General features: G+C 63.1%; 1 protein-coding gene across 3 annotated transcripts in view; it reads left to right on the top strand.

Annotated features, from left to right (window-relative positions):
• Positions 1-15,772, top strand: part of SHISAL1 (shisa like 1) — a 134,840-nt gene that overhangs the window by 50,732 nt on the left and 68,336 nt on the right. The window contains exon 1 of one of the 3 annotated variants that reach the window (XM_053894656.1): positions 6,169-6,388. The exons of 1 other annotated variant lie outside the window; for it this stretch is intronic. The gene's annotated coding sequence lies outside the window, so the exon portion shown is untranslated. Of the gene's footprint in view, positions 1-6,168; positions 6,389-15,772 lie in introns of those variants that run through there. One more of the 3 variants, XM_053894654.1, reaches the window with a different exon arrangement.

Here is a 15,772-nt window from a genome sequence, read left to right as displayed (position 1 = left end):
TCGGGGGACAGACCGGCCGGGCATCCGAGGCCTGGCTGGAGGTCTCTCACTGTCCCCAGCGCGGCCTCTCTGCTCTGCCTCCCCGTGTGGGCCTGCGCGGTGCCTCCTGAGAGCCGCCCCCCCCCCCCCCCCCCCCCCCCCCCCCCGCCTCCGGAGGTGAACTTGCCCGTGGCCACCAGCTGGCTCTCAGGGGGCCAGGGTTCACGGCCAGGGCCCTGCTTCCCCAGCTCCTGCCGCTCCCGAGAAGTGGAGTCACGGTGTGACCCTCCCGAGTCCCTCACCTGCGAGACTGTCATAGTGACTGAGGACATCGGTTGGCTCCAATCCCACAGGCTTGCCGGGACTTAACACCCACGGTGCCCGAGGAAACCACAGAAGGGCCGCAGGCAGAGGGGTGGGCTAGGTCAGGGCTGGGCTGCACAAAGACCAGCAGCAGGAGGGATGGGCTGTAAGCATCCTCGCCCCATAAAAATTAAGTAAGTAATTGGCACCGAGTCGTGGCTGAGTGTATTGGTTTTTCTATTAGCGCTTAATAAATGCAGTGCCCGTTTATTACCTCAGAGCTCTGCAGGTCAGAAGGCCGGGTGGGCGCAGCGAGTCCTCTGCTTGGGGTCTCACAAGGCAGAAATCGAGGCGTCAGCCCAGGGGTGCCTGGGGGGGCTCAGTCAGTTAGGCGTCTGACTCTTGGTTTCAGCTCAGGTCATGATCTCCTGGTTCGCGAGATCGAGCCCCATATCGGGCAGCCTGCTTGGGATTCCTCTTTTTCCTTCTCTCTCTGCCCCTCCTGCCCCCTCTCTCTCTCAAAATACACTTTAATGTTTTATTTATTTTTGAGAGAGAGACAGAGTGCGAGCGGGGGAGAGACAGAGAGAGAGGGAGACACAGCAGAATCCGAAGCGGGCTCCAGGCTCCGAGCTGTCGGCACAGAGCCCGACGCGGGGCTCGAACTCCACAAACCGCGGGATTGTGACCGGAGGCCCGAAGTCGGACGCTTAACCGACGGAGCCACCCCAGGCGCCCCGATAACTAAACTTTAAAGAAAAAAAAAAAAAAAAGAAATCAAGGTATCAGCCCAGACGGGCCCTCGAGAGGAAGTTCTGGGAGACTTTTTTCCGGGGCTCCTTCAGGATTGGCGGATGTGGTTCTTGGTGGCCCAGGACGGAGATCCTTTTCCTTTGGTTGTGGTTGGGGGCTGCTCTCACCTCCTTTCCCTAAGACCCCACCCCCCCATCTCAGCATGAGCCCCCTCATGTGGGCCCCTCCGCCCACTGGCATCTCCGACTTCCTCTTCTGACACCAGCTTTGGAAAGGCTCCTGCGATCAGCTCAGGCACAGGATCAGCTCCTTGAGGTCAACTGATCAGTAACCTCCACTGTATCTAGAAAACCCCTTTGGGCACGTAATGTCATGTCAGCGTAACGCCAGGGCGGGGGGGTAGGAGGCGGTGGGGAACATTTTAGAAATGGGCCTGCCACGTGCACTTTGGATGCAGACAGAAACCCGGTCTCTTCTCGGCTCTGAGTGGCCTGCCGGGCTTCCTGCCAGGGCCAGAATAGAAGCTGTGTTCACACCTTGCGGCCAGGAGGCAGGCAGGCGGGAGCAGGGAGGAGCGGGAGACTCCGCGGAGGCCCCTGGTGAGTTTATGGCCCCGCTCACGGCCTGCAGGACCCAGCACATGCTGGTGTCGCCGTGGCCCGTCTGGCCCACGGAACAGCCTTTCTGGACCCCGGCGATCGGCGACCAGCTCACCGCATCCGGTCTCACCAGATCCTCAGAATGGCAGTCGGCCACGGCAGTGGCTTTCACACCGTGAGCACCTACTATGTGCCTGGCTCTGAGCAGGTCAAGACTCACCACGTCTTCCGGGTGAGCAAACAGGCCGAGAGCCTGGCCCGGGCCGCCGGGTGCAAGCTCGGGGCCCCCGGTCCCCCATCGCTGGGCCATCCCACCGACCCCGCGGCCCTGCCACCACAGGGAAGCTATAGCTTTTCTGCAACACGTGACTGCCGTGGCCAGTTGGGAGAGCGTAAGCAGCGAGGTCCCAGGGTGGCCGTGACCTAACTGGCCTCCTGCGTCAGAGGGGGCGGGGCTGGGAGGCCCAGAGGCCTGGCTGCTGGCCAGCTCCTCCCACTCTCCCGGGGCTCATGTCCTCCGTGAACGAGGCGGGTGGACGTGACGCCCTCCGGGGCCCTTCAAAGTGCTTTATCCAGAGGTGGGGCAGCCTCTTTGGACTGAGAAGGAAACAGCCAGCAAGAGGTGAGTGGCCTGCCCACCACCCCCGTCCTCCCCACAGGGGGGACCGAGTGGCCAGATGGCCCAGAATACAAGCCCCGAGCCAGGCCAGTGGTTCAAATCCAGGCTTGGCCACATCCTCCATGGGTGACTCTGGGGGGTGAGGTTTCCAGTGTCTCTGAGCCCCGGGGCCTTGTCTTGAACTGGGGGAACAGGGACTCGGGGTCGGAACCCTAAGATCTTGAAGAGGGAGGAGGGACTTGAGAGTCGGCTCAGGTGGTTCAGAGGCCGGGGGTGGGGGGGGAGAGCAGCTGGGGGTGCGCACGCGGGCACCCCTCCCCCTGCCCAGCCCAGGGGCTCGGCCTCCGCGGGCCTCGCTCCCTCCCAAAGGGGGCTTCCCTCACGGACCTCTGCTGAACGCCTCGTGCCCCCAACTTCTAATTAAACGGCCGTGATTCTGATGTGGCAGGTGATCTTGTCGGGAGGCCTGGCTTTAAATTTAGCTCCCTCCCCAGCCAGCCCTTTGAAAAGGCTGCTCTTCACGGGGAGAGAGAGCGTGAGTCATCTCCAGTCCTCCCGCCTGCCCGCCCCGGTGAGCAGCAGCGTTTGCGGGGGAACAGGCCTCCCGAAGGCAGAGAAATAGTAAATAGGGTTGGTATTAAAGGGGACGGTGGATGTGGAGCTCGACACACAGTAGGCTCAGAAACGGGGGTGACATTTCCCACGGCGGTCTGTGTCATTGCCTGCACACACACACCCCCCTCCCCACCTGTCTCCGCCCCCCAGCCGGGCCCCCAGAGGAGACACGAGTATCTGTGGCCTGGGTGCACAGACACCAGGGTCCGGGCTCGGCTCACCCGGCCCCCAGAGGCCCTCGGAGCCCCCCCTCCGCCTCTGCCTGCTGCAGGTACACTGCCGGCTGGTTGGAGCTCCGAAGCCTGAGGATGCTTCCCACCCCCACCCCCGCCCCCAGAGATACCTTCTTGTGCTCCAGCCCCTCGAACCTGGGGATCTTCCCTGATCTGGCAAGAAGGAAAAAAAAAAAAAAAAAAAAAGGAGCCTTGAAGATATAATTAAAGAAGGGCCCTGAGACGGGGGATTACCCTGGATTACCGGAGGACCCCAAGTGCGATCACAGGGGACCTTCCGAGGGGGCCCTCTGGCGCGCCCGGAGGAGCCGGCCACGTGAGGAGGAGCACAGACAGATGAGCAGGTGCTGGCCTTGAAGGGAGTGACACGGCCACGAGCCCAGGCTGCTGGCAGCCACCGGGAGCTGAAGCAGAGTCTCGCGGGGAGGCAGCCCTGTGGACGCCCAGGGACGCTGATTTTGGGCTTTCTGGCCCCCAGAACTACAAGGGAATAAATATGTGTCGTTCTGAGCCACCAAGTCTGGGGTCCCCGTTACGACAGCCGTCGGAAACCAGTACACGGGAGTTGGGAGAAGTGAACGGACTTGCCCTCTATCACGCGGCTGGTGAACAGCCAAGCCGAGACTCAAGCCCAAGTCTGACCGGTGCCAAAGCCCATGCTTTCTCCTGCCCACTGGGGACTTCCTGGAAGAACAGAAGGGACACTGATGCAGATCAAGTTCCAGCTAAGTGCCAGGTGCTCACTTCTTTTATGACACAGTCGCTCATTTAATTCTACGTCGACACTTTGAGGTGGATAAAATCACCCCATTTTGCAGACGAGGAAACGGAGGCTCAGGGAGGCAACCTGGCTCTGTCCCAGGTCGGGGAAGGAGAAGGTGCAGGCCCTGGAGCCCAGGGGGTAGTGGAGGCTTGAGGAGTCCACCCAGGGGCCGGCTTGGGAAACCCCAGCCCCTAGCGGCCTTCATGTGGCTGGAGCTCAGGGCGCCCAGCTGCGGGGGAGGCTGGGAAGGCGGGCTGGGCCCTGGATGCCAGGACGGGATTGTGCTCCAGCGGGTAGAAAACCGGGGCTGATGGAGGTTTAACATCCTGAGTCATCACCCGACTGTACTGTGAGCCTCCCTAGGGCACTGAGCTGGTCCCAGCTCCGCGAGTCGCACACCAGACACGGGACAGGCCCAGAGCCCCGCTCGGCGACCTCATGGGGGAGGGGGGGTCTGAATAACGAGGCTTTGCGACCCCCTGAAGGCCCCACACATCCACAGATCCCTCACCCCGGGAGACACGCACACACGCACACACACACATGCACACAGCCCACTCTATAAGGTCTCAGTGAACCCCAGGACACAGCCTCTGCCCACAGAGGACAGTCCCCTCTCAACCTGAACACCCATGAGCACTCCGGCCTGTTCCTCAACCTGTCTTGTGCATGGGATGATGCACAACGTGGGATGATCACGCCCCCCACCCACTACCCGGAGGGTCTGCGGGTGCAGGCAAAGGGCATCACGCGTGCCCTGTCTCATTTATCCCCGCAATATGCCATGAGGGAGGTGCTGCCGTGACCTCTTTAGGGAAGAAAACCGTCTCAGGTGGAGAGCCCGTGATTGGAAGGCAGGGGGATCTGGGCTGGAGCCCCGGTTCTGCCTCTTGCCGGCTGTGTGGCTCGGGGCAGGTGCCCTAACCTCTCTGAGCCCCAGCCGCCTCACCTGTAACACGGGGAGGACGCCACGCGGTGCGGTGGTGTACGAAGGGCTCAGCCTAGTTTCTGGTGAAGTTCAATCACTTATAAACGTGAAGATCCAAAGATAGGAGAGACCCGGGGAGTTTGCACTGGGGGGGGGGCACTGACTTGCCCTCCACGGCTCTCAGGCTTACTCTCCCTCCCCAGATGAGCAACTGATAGCCATCCTCATCACCACGCCTCCTGTGGGGGCCCTGTGATGTCCCCCCACGGTCCCGACCACTGGAGGTCACTGGGCCCCGCACAGAAGAAGGTGGGGAACCGGCTTACTGAGGTTGGCTCCCTGGCTCAAGTCCACCACACGGCACAGCCGCGTCCTGCAGGTGAAGGGCGAAATGGGGGGCCAATAGGAAACAGGGGCTGTTGGGGAGGATGGGTAGAGAGAAGGACCAGGCACAGGGGAGGGGAGCCCCAGCGGAGGTCAGGGGGGTCAGGGAAGTCGGTCTTTTCCCGCTGGAAACCGAGCTGAGCATCTTGTCTGATGTGAACGACTCCCTCCCCGAGCCCGAGCCTGCCCTTGACCACCTGGTGCAAGGAGGGCCTGGCCAGAAGGAATGTCTCCCTGGACGGAGAAGGGTCTGGGGAGACAAGGCCCGGCCCCGGGCGGGGCGGGGAGGGGGGGTGCTCCTGTGGCAGGAAGGCCGCCAGGACTGGGTCCTCGGGGCAGAAGGGACGGGGCGCACCTGGATGGCGGTCGGGGAGCGTGGGGGGCTGGGAAGACGGGAATCCGAGCCCCCCGGTGGGAGAGAAGCAGAGGGAAAAGGAAGGAGGGAGCGCGGAGGAAAAAGGGGAGGGAAAAGTGGCAAAGAAGGAAGGAGGAAGGAGAGAAAGAGGGATGGAAGAAGGAGCGAGCCGCCCAGGGAAGGGAGAAGGAGACTGGGAAAGAAACCGAGAGGAGGAGGAGGAGGAGGAGGAGGAGGAGGAGGAGGAGGAGGAGAGCGAGAGGGAGGAAGGGAGGGAGGGGGGAGGGGAGAGCGGGAGGGAGGAAGAAAGAGGGAGAGAAAGCGGGAGAGCGAGAGAAAGAGCGAGCGGCGCGGGGCGGGCGGGGCGCACGCCGGCGCGGGGAGAGGGGGAGCGCGGCGCGGGGAGAGGGCCGGCCGGCGGGGAGCCGCGAGCGCGGACAGGGGGCAGCAGAGGGCGCGGCGCGAGCGGCGAGCGGCAAAGAGTGAAGTGGCGGCGGCGGGCGCGGGGCCGGCGAGCATGAGCGCGGCGGCGGCGGCGGCGGCGGCGGCGGCGGCGGCGGGCGCGGCGCGGGGCGCGGGGCCGGCGCGGGCCGCCCAGTAGCCGCGGGAGCCGGCGGGGCAGGCGGCGGGCGGCCGGAGCGCTAGCCGGAGTCCCGGCCCGAGCCCCGGCGCCCCGCGCGCCTCGGAGCCTCCCCCCCACCCCCCCACCCCCAGCCCCCGGGTCCCCGCGGCCCCCGCCCGGGGCCGGGACAACTGTTGCGGCGGCGGCCGTGGCGGCGGGGGGCGTGGGCGGCTCGGCCCCGCGGGGCGCCGGCTCCCGGCGGCGGAGCGAGGAGCGAGCGGGCGGCGGGCACGAGGTGAGCGGCGCCCCGGGCGGGCCGGGCGGGGGAGGGGCGCGCCGGGCGGGGGTCCGAGCGCCTCGCGGAGGGGGGCCGGGGGCGGGGCTCCTGGCGGGGGAGGGTTCGGGCGCGTGGGGGGGGGCGGGGTCTTCGGCGCCCGGGCTCCCCGGGAGAAAGGGGGTGCGGGCGCCGGGGCCGGGGAGGGGTGGGCGCGCTGGGAGAGGAGCGTTCGGTGGCTCGGGGGGAAGGGGGGGGGGGTCCGGCGCGCTTTGGAAAAGGGGCCGGGGCCGCCCGGCGGAGAGTCCGGGGGCGGGAGCCGTGTGGGGTCGCCGGCGCCCTGGCGTTGGGGTCCGCGCCGGGGCCGTCCAAGGTCGGGGTCGCCGAGCCTTTGCAGAGGACCCGGCCCCGGCTCCGAGGAGCGGTCCGGAGCGCGTCGTGCCGGTACGCGGCAGTTGGGACCGGAACGCGCGTCCGAGGTGGGGACCGGCGTCCGAGGACCGAGTCCGGGAGCGCAGCGAGCCGGGAGCCCCGTGCGCGCCGGACAGAGTTCCGGAGGCACGCTGGGGCCCCGGCCGGTTCCGGGGGCCCCAGCCGGGCGGCGCGGGCCACCGGGAAGACCCCTCCAGGAGCGCGCCCCGGGCTCCCCGCCTGCCGCGTGGCCCCAGTGGAGCCGCCGCCGCCGCTTCCCGGGGCCGAATCAATATTGATCCCGCGCCCGGGGCGGGGTGGCCCGGCGGCGGCCTCGGCAGCTCATTAACGCCAGCGGTTGCCATGGTAACGAGACCCCAAGGGTCTTCAGGTTATATTTATTCTAATTATTGTTATCATTATTAGTATTAGTATTGGTTAGCCCGGCGGAGGAAAAAAGAGAGGAGGAAGAAATGCCAGCGCGTCCTGGCGCCTCCAACTGTCCTCTCTTTGGAGAGAGCCGGCGTCGGCTGGTGGGCCCCGGGCCGGTGGGTCGGTGTGCGCGCCCCGCGGGTTCAGGGCCGCACCCCTGGGGCGATGGGGCCAGGGAAGGGGAGTTACATAATCTGCCGTGGGAATGTGTCTGTATGCCTCTTTGTGTCTACTCTGCCTCTCTCGGCCTCTCTGATCCCTTGGCTTAGTGACTGCTCCTGCCCAAGGAACCCGGGACCTGGATGGGAGGAGCAGAGAGTGCCTTTCGCCAGGAATCACAGCGGGTGGCCTCTATCTGGCCCTGGCTTCCCTGGCTGGGTGACCTTGAGCAAGGTGCTTGACCCCTCAGAGCCTCTGTTTCCCCATCTGTAAAGTGGCATGGCAGCCATTGCCACCTCTGTGAGGTCGCGCTGAGAAGGCCCTGGAAGTTCTGATCGGGTGCTGTTGGCTGTGTGACCCCAGGCAGCTAGCTGCCCCTCTCTGGGCCTCAGTGCCCTAGTCTGTAGATGGAGGACCCTGACCCCGGTGTGTCTAAGACAATCTTCGGTCACTGGTGTCCTGTGAATCTCATTTTGGGCCTTGACGGAAAGACTGTTGAGCCAGCAAGTTAGGCCCCACTCAGAGCCAGGCCGAGGGGGATTCCTCCGTCAGCCCTGCTTTCGTCACCTGTCCGATGGTCTGAATGTGACCAGGAAGCATGTGGGCCAGCGGGACGTCGGGACATTTTCACCGACGGGCAGAGTCTTCGGGAAATGGTTGGAAATGGCTTTCAAAACCAGAATCAGAATAACCCCGGGGCCCCTGGGGCCAGCTCAGGCCAGCCTCCACACTGGTCACGGTTGTCCAGAATCGGAGGGTCCCCCCCCAACCCTGAATCTGTGACTGCTCGGGGCAGGACACCTCCCTGCAGAGAATCCATCCCTCCAGGGAGGCTGTTTGCCTGTCCTGAGTGGGGGGTGAGTGCAGGGCAGGAGGTGGCCAGAAAGTTCCCTGTAGCCAGGTGGCCCCTGTACCTCGGGGCTCAAGGTGAAAGCCCCAGGTCGGGGGTCCTGCCAGGTTCTTTAACGTGGCTGTCACGCCGAGTTCCTCCGTGTCAGGCGTCTGGAAGGTACTGGGCTGGCGGGGAGGTCAGGAGAAGCAGTCTGGCTTGGAGCTGTGCGTGTGCGTGTGCGTGTGTGTGTGTGTGTGTGTGCCAGCATCATCTGCGGTGTGCGTGTGCCCCACACCCCCTCTCCCGGGTGGGGGCATGTCCAGGGCTGCTCAGACTTTTGCAGGGGGGGGTAGGGGGGAGAAGGAGAGGAGGGGGGCCTGCCCCAGGGAGATGCCGAGAGCCACTCCCCGGTCCTGCTCTCCATCCGTCCATTCATTCCTTCACTTCTCACACACAACCCAGCAAGCCCCCCCCCCCCACCTCTGCCCTTGGCAGCTTTTGAGGAAACAGCCCCCGGACGAGCCAGTGGGGTTGGAGCCCTGCCTGGGGGAAGCCGAGGTGTGGGGGCGCAGGTGGGGAGGATCGACCCCCCGGGGGAGGGGGTGGCCCGAGGAGGGGTGCAGGGGGGCGGGGAGCCTTCCAGAAGGCAGGCCCGAATCAGCCAGACGGGAGGAGCAGAAGGTGTTCTGGGCAGAGACCCTCTGCGGGTTGAAGATGCAGATCAGGCAGGGGGAGGGGGGGGATGCTGCAGGACTAGAGAGACGCTTGGCAGATGGTGCAGCCCGAGCAGGCCTGGCGCCGGGGAGCTGGACGCCCCCCAGCCCCGGCCCCCGGCGAGGGTTCAGAAGCAGGGGTGGGGCAGCGAGGAGGGGAGGATGGTTAGGTGGCCCGCGGGCAGGCGCCCAAGGTCGGGGCGGGCAGAGGGAAGGGCAGGTGGGGAAGATGAGACGGGTCTGGTGTCCAGCCCTCTGGGACAATCAATCGGCCAGACCCTCGACAGCCCTCCCGCTTCTGGCCACGCTGCGGGAGAGCAGTGCCTCCGGCCGCAGTGCCTCCGGCCGCCGGCCCTTGGCTTCTGGGAGAGGGAGGGAGCCGGGGACACCAGACCTGGCCGCTTCAGCTGCCTGCCTACGATCCGCGGCTTCGGTGAGGGGGGCACAAGGTGGCACCTCCCCACAGCAGGACAGCATTTGGTAGCAAAAGCCAGGAAGCCTGCTAGGCGCCGGGTGCGGTGCTGAGCAAGCACCGGGCCCCGCGATTATGGATGCTGTCATACGACAGAACAGCAGTGACGGGTGACCCCGCCGGGATCACGCTCCTAACCAGGACACTGCGCTGCCTGGAGCCCAGCTCCTGTCTCGGGGCTGTCCTGCGGCTCCCCAGATGCCGTGCGGGTCTCTGGGGTCTCACCTCCTTCTGTTTGCTCTGCCCTGGACTGGTCCAGAGAGCGGCCCGTCTCACGCTCCAGTGATAGGTATCACCTCCCTTCTTGGGAATGCTCTGCCTCTGTTAACCCAGCCTCTGCTGGCTTGCGTCTCCCCAGCTGAGTCACACAACAGATCCGCACTGATCCTAGGATGAACTGAGAGCCCCAGCCCCAGCTCCCTCAAGAAGTGCCTTTTCCCAGCCCAGCGGCCCTTTCTAGAATTCACCAAAACAGCAGTCGACCTCTAAGAACAGGAGGGCCTTGTTTCCTACACACTCTTCTGTAGGGTGGTGTCCTGAGGCCTGGGCTGCGCCCTCCTGGGGACAGCAGGTGCTCCCAGCCCTGTTTGGTCTCACCCTGCACAGGGCCGTCTCCTCCTTTTCTCTCCCCACCTCTTTTTCCTTCCTGACTCCCTGCCTCCGGCGGGCACATTCCTTGACCCCTTGTCTATGTGTGACCCCCCCCTCCCCCCCCCCCCCGGGAAATGGAGGAGATCCCAAGGCCTCAGACCTGTCCCCAGGGAGTCCCTGCCAGAGATGAACCAGGGCTCGGATTGTTTGATGACTGAGCGTCTAAACAGATCATTCGCCGGCTGGGACTGTGGCTGTCTTGACACCCCAGACCCTGTTAAAAGTACCCATCTCCCGTATCAGCTAGGCCCACCTGTGACAAGCCCCTCCCTCCTTTTCCCCTTGGCCGTGACCAGGTCAGAAATTTTCTGGAGAGCCTTCTCTGGGCCTCCTGATTTGGCCACTCACTGGTGACTCACTCGCCCCGTGAGCCTGTCTTCCCATTCAGCAATGTGGGACATGAGGGTTGGGGCAGGGGCTGGGGGAGACATCCCAGTAGGGTCTTGGGTGTGGAAGCCCCCACTCTCCGTAGCCTGAAGTTGGGGGGTCAGACAAAGATGGGGACCCCGGCATATGTGCTCGGTTAGAGGGAAGCCCCAGAGGCTGCTGCTGTGGGTCCCGAGAGGGACCTGGAAACTTGTCTGCCTATCCAGATACAGATGGGGACACTGAGGCCCGAGCTGGCCTGTGACATGCTCAAGGTCATGGTGAACAAGCATCCTTGAAGGCCGGGGGTGTTCAGGGATACGATGGAGACTTGGTAGGTGTTTTCCAGAGGCTCCCCCCACCCTGCCTGGGATGCCCCCAGGCTGCCTGGGATGGGGGGGGACCCGGAGGGGGCTGCGCACACCCTTAGATGGTAAATTTCACTCCAGTAAAAGGCTTCAGACCCCCCCCCCCACCCTTAGATGGTGAATTTCACTCCAGTAAAAGGATTCAGACCCCCCCCCAACCCTTAGATGGTGAATTTCACTCCAGTAAAAGGCTTCAGACCCCCCCCTTAGATGGTGAATTTCACTCCAGTAAAAGGCTTCAGACCCCCCCCCTCCACCCTTAGATGGGGAATTTCACTCCAGTAAAAGGCTTCAACCCCCCCCCCCGCCGCCCCCGCCCCCCCCCCCCGCCGCCCCCGCCCGCCCATCCAGGCGGAAAAGCAGGACCCGAGATGCAATGCTAATGCCTCCCATCCCAGATTTCTAGACGTCAACCATGAATGGAGCGTTTACTTCGCGTGTTTTCGGCCGCCTGCCCCCTCCCCTCCCCCGACCGGGGCGTGCACTCCGATTACCGCCCATCTGTCCGCACGCACACGTACCTCAGCAGATGTGTGCAGGCTCGCCTCGAGAAATTAAGAAATAATGCATGAGTTTCCCAAATTACACCCATTTAACACTGAATTAAGTTCTGGAAGCTCTTAACAGAGCCCCGGGAGGGAAAAAAAAAAAAATTTTTTTTTTTTTTTTTTAGTTCACACTTCCCTGGAAAATGAGACAAACCGTGATCTTTTAAAACCCAGCTACATAATCTGATTATTCCTCGCTGGCAAGCCTCAGAGAAGAGCCGTGCATCGGGAAATTGGGCCGGGAAAGTTTGCCTCCTGCGCCAGATTCGAAGCTCCTCGGTGCATGATGGGCTCAGGATAAAGTGCCACTTTCTTAGATATTGGCACAAATTAAAAATAAAGGCAAAATCCCTCCCATAATCCAGTGTGAGAATTTCCTCCGCGGCTCCCTGAGCTGGTTAAGGAAACGATGGTGATTTGCTTTCACTTCGGGCTCCTTTTTCCTCTGCGGGGAGAATCTTGGGTGTGCAGCTGGAATTGTAGACGAACAGAAAACGCCTTTAGCTTTTGCTTTCCTTCCACATTTCCGGGGCACCTACCCTGTGTCCGGACACGGTGCCAGGCCCAGGAGGCAAGAGACGATCAGACCAGGACCCTGCCCGGGTGGGTTTTGCAGTGTGTTTGTGGTGGGGGCGGGGGCAGGGGGGGGGTGCAGAATAGAATAAAGCAGGCATCTGCAAGGTCCCACCCACCCTGCCTGATGGGGCAGGGAGGGCTCCCTGGAGGAGGTGACTTTTGGCTTGGGTCTTGAAGGGTGAGTAGGAGTGTGCCAGGCAGAGGAGGGCAGGGGGCATTTCAGGATAGAGGAGGAGCCTGAGGAAAATCCTGAAGCGGGTCTCACATTGGCTTGGGCTCCCGGTGGCATCTTCCGATTTTAACATTTGCAGGTTCCTTTATTACAAAGCCCTTTCATATCCATTATCTTCCAGCAGCCGCAGGAAACCCCAAGGCCCACTTCTGGGTCTCCCTTTCCCTAAGGAGAACAGAGCCCAGAGAGGAATCGAGGCGTCCAGGGTCCTAGGCAGACAGGGCTCTGAAACTCAAGGTTCTGGATCCCGTGGGCTCGGGCTGGGGGGAGGGGGGTAGAGGGACAAGTATAAGCTGCTATATGGAACTTCAGTCGGAACCACAGACACTGATCCCAAAGTCTAGAAAGTTTCCTCTCTTTCCCTCTGAGCCCTGCTCCTCCTGGGCTGTAGCTCAGGCTGGGCTTCAGGACGTGGGTCCTGGCAAGACCTGCGGGCTCCGAGCCTCAGTCTCTACCTCCAGAAAATGGGGGAGGGCCCCCCTCTGCCCATTTGCAGGAAGCCGGGCATCACCACTGAGCCCCAGAGGCCCGGCCTTCAGCTCAGCGGGGGTCCAGCTTGTTCCTGACGTCTTTGTCGTTTCACTTTTTCAGGGAGCAGGGCGGGAATGTGGCATCGTCTGGGGATGGCTTCCTGCAATCGAATCCCTGGGACCCCAAGTCCTCTGGGGAGTGGGCCCAGCCTCGGAGCCGAGGCCCGTTGTCAGGGCAACGGGCAGAGCTGGGGGGAGGCTCCTGGCACAGCTCCTCCACCCTGACAAGTTTCCCCTCTGCTTGTTCCGAACTCTGTGACCCGGGGCGAGTGCCGTGGCCCCTGGGCCTCTGTTTCCTCGTCTGCGAAACGGGTTACGGTGAGAAGCAGGTAGGATTTGCAGAAGGTGCTTCGTGTGCACGGAGCGTGTGCTCACGAGCCCGCCAGCTCCCTGCTTTCTCGCTGTATCGCAACGAGCGGGAAGGTCACTGTTGCTGTCTGTATCGCTCCGGCCCTTCCTGAAGCAGCCAGGCAGGAACCGCACCTGATCGTCCCTGAACCTCCAGAGCGGGGGACTCCGTGGCAGTGGTTGTTGACCGAATGAACAAACGTATCGAGGGGGCCATTAGACCACAGAGCCCGGCAGCACGGGGGCCAGCCCCGGTCCCCCCTCCTGCGTTCACAGCCCAGCCCCAGCGTCCGGCTGCTTGTTTCACTCCTGGCCTCAGTTTCCTCCTTTGCAAAAGAAGGCGGATAACGTTGGTAGTGATAAGTTACAGGGGTGCTTTTGAGGGTTCCAGGTAAGAATCCTGACATTGTGGGCTCCTGGGCCAGTTACGGTGACAACCATTGTTTACGGCCCCAGAACTCTGGAGGGACCGTCGGGGCGCAAACCCCAGTTACGTCACCTCTCTGGGCCTCAGCGCCCTCGTCTAGGAAATGGGGATAGCGGCCCCCTCACAAGGTTCTTTCAAGAGTTAAATGAGTAAATGCAAGGAGCGTGCTTGGCGTTGAGCCTGACCCCTAGTAAGTGCTCAGGAAATGGTACCGTCATTGTCACCACTGTCGTGTTTAATAACCGAAGCATCCAGGAGGCACAGAGCAGTGGAGTTTCTCTCTGTCCTCGAAGGATGGAGACCACGTCTCTCCCGATTTAGCTCTGTACACAGCTCCTAGCCCAGGTGTGCCGGACAGGACGGACAAGGTGGAGGGGCCGGCAGGGGGATGGACGGGTGAGTGGATGGATGGATGGAGGGACGGACGGACAGAGGGAGGAAGGAACGACAGCTCTCAGGAAGCATCACAGGCCAAGGATCAGGGCAGTGGGGAGGGGGCTTCCTTTTGAGGGCCGCGAGCCATGAGATAGAACGGGCTTTGCAGCCATCTCCTGGGCAAACATCTGTTGTCCCCGTTCCACGGGACCAGGGGTGGTGGCCCAAGTCTGGAGGCCCAGGCCGCTTGGTGCCCCCGGCAGTTTGGTTCTGAGCCGGACGGAGTCGAGTTCCGACCGTGGCCGCCTCCCGTCGGGCGCGCCTCTGAACCTCTGTCTCGTCCTGCGTGATTCGGGAGGGCCGCTCGCTTCCTCTGGGGGGGGGGGGGTGGCGATGCACAGAGGCAGCGTGTCTGAGTGTAGTTTGTAATCTGGGAAGCTGCGCGGGAAGTCGGAGGAGGTGTTTGGACTCCATACGGTGGGGGACAGGTTGCACGGGAGGCTTTGCAACAGGGTGGCACGTTGCAGGCAGAGATCTGGAGCACCAGCCTGTGAGCCGCCCGGGTCCCTCCCCAGGAGGCCCGAAGCACGGGGTCGGGGAAGGGGCAGGCGGGAGGGCAGAGTCAGCCTGAGCCAGGCCTGCCCGTCCCGGGGTTGGGAGGGTTGCCTCCCACGCGGGTGGGGGCCCTGAGGGGCCGGGCAGAGTGCTCCGGAAACAAGCCCTTCACGTGTTTCCACTGGTCTGTCACCATCACCCAGCTCCTTCTCTTTGGGGGGACAGATGCAGGGTAGCGAGATCCTGGGGAGGAGGTGAGGTCTGGGAGGGGCTGCATTGGCTTTGCCCAGCATCATCTGGACCTCGAGGTCAAGGGCAGTGGCACCTTTACTCTCTAGAACCTGGTTTGTGCTGTCATCTGTGGCCTCCTTGGAAGGGGCCGGGTGTCAGACAGGAGCGCACAAGCCGTTTGTTCGGGTGCACGTTGCCCGGTTATTCACTCCGGAAGCTGTGCCTGGAGCTCGCCGTCTGGGCACAGTTGCCTGTTCCGCCCCGGGTCGGGGTCCTGCACGAGGGACTGAGCAAGTGTCGATGAGGACAGCGGTTGGAGGAGCATGCTGCCTGGAGAAAGGGGGCGGAGCAGCAAGGAGGTCTTCCCGGAGGAGGTGGCATCCCAGGAGGCAGAGTATGGGATGACCGGGTCAAGGGGCAAGGGGTAGAGGGACATCGAGGCAGAAGGGACGACGCATATGGAGCCCAGGAAAAGGAGTTTGCAAGCTTTCCGCGCCTGGGCGTGGCTGACCGTGGCATCGGTGGAAAGGCAGTAGCATTCGCCAGTGGCCTGGCCTCCAAGGCAGTGGCCTGACTCTGGCAACTTAAGGAGTGTTTGCCCTGCTGCTGGCTCAACAGGGATAATGCTGGCCCTTCACGGTTGCTTAGGTTGTGGCTCAGCCCAGCACCCAGGGTACTTTTCCTGACGGGCAGGGGAGAGGAAGGCGGGTGGCGGCTTCCAGCTCTACCCAGGCTTTCGGGCTCCCAAGTGGCCCCACTGCCTGCAGAGCCCCTCGAGTCCGGTCCTTCCCGGAGGAGCAAAGCCTTCTCTTCCGGGGACAGGACTTTTCCGGGGAGTCCTGGGCTATGAGCGCCAACAGAGAGCACAGACCCCCCCCCCCCCGCCAGCCCCGGGGGAGCCCCCGCCTCCAGCCAGATCGCCAGGAGAGGGCTAGGGCGCGGCAGAATTCTGGGCAGGACCGAGGAAAGATTAGGAGACTTTTCTCCTGAAATTCAAACAATTGGACAATCTGTTCTGGATCGATTTAGAAGCAGTGAAGTGGGAAAAAAAAAATCAGAAAATATAGTGTGAAAGCTATTTTCTGTCTCTCTCAGTCGGGAAGGGGGATGAGCAGTTTATTTGTGGACTGTCCGAGGCCGGGGCCGGGGCCTCTTGCCTCCTCGCCGCCCGTCCCCCCA

This window comes from Panthera pardus, unplaced genomic scaffold (assembly GCF_024362965.1).
Source record: "Panthera pardus isolate Hobbes unplaced genomic scaffold, ASM2436296v1 HiC_scaffold_6, whole genome shotgun sequence".
Lineage (NCBI taxonomy): Eukaryota > Metazoa > Chordata > Mammalia > Carnivora > Felidae > Panthera > Panthera pardus.
Note: the sequence above shows the minus strand (reverse complement) of the source record. Positions and strands in the feature narration are given on the sequence as shown.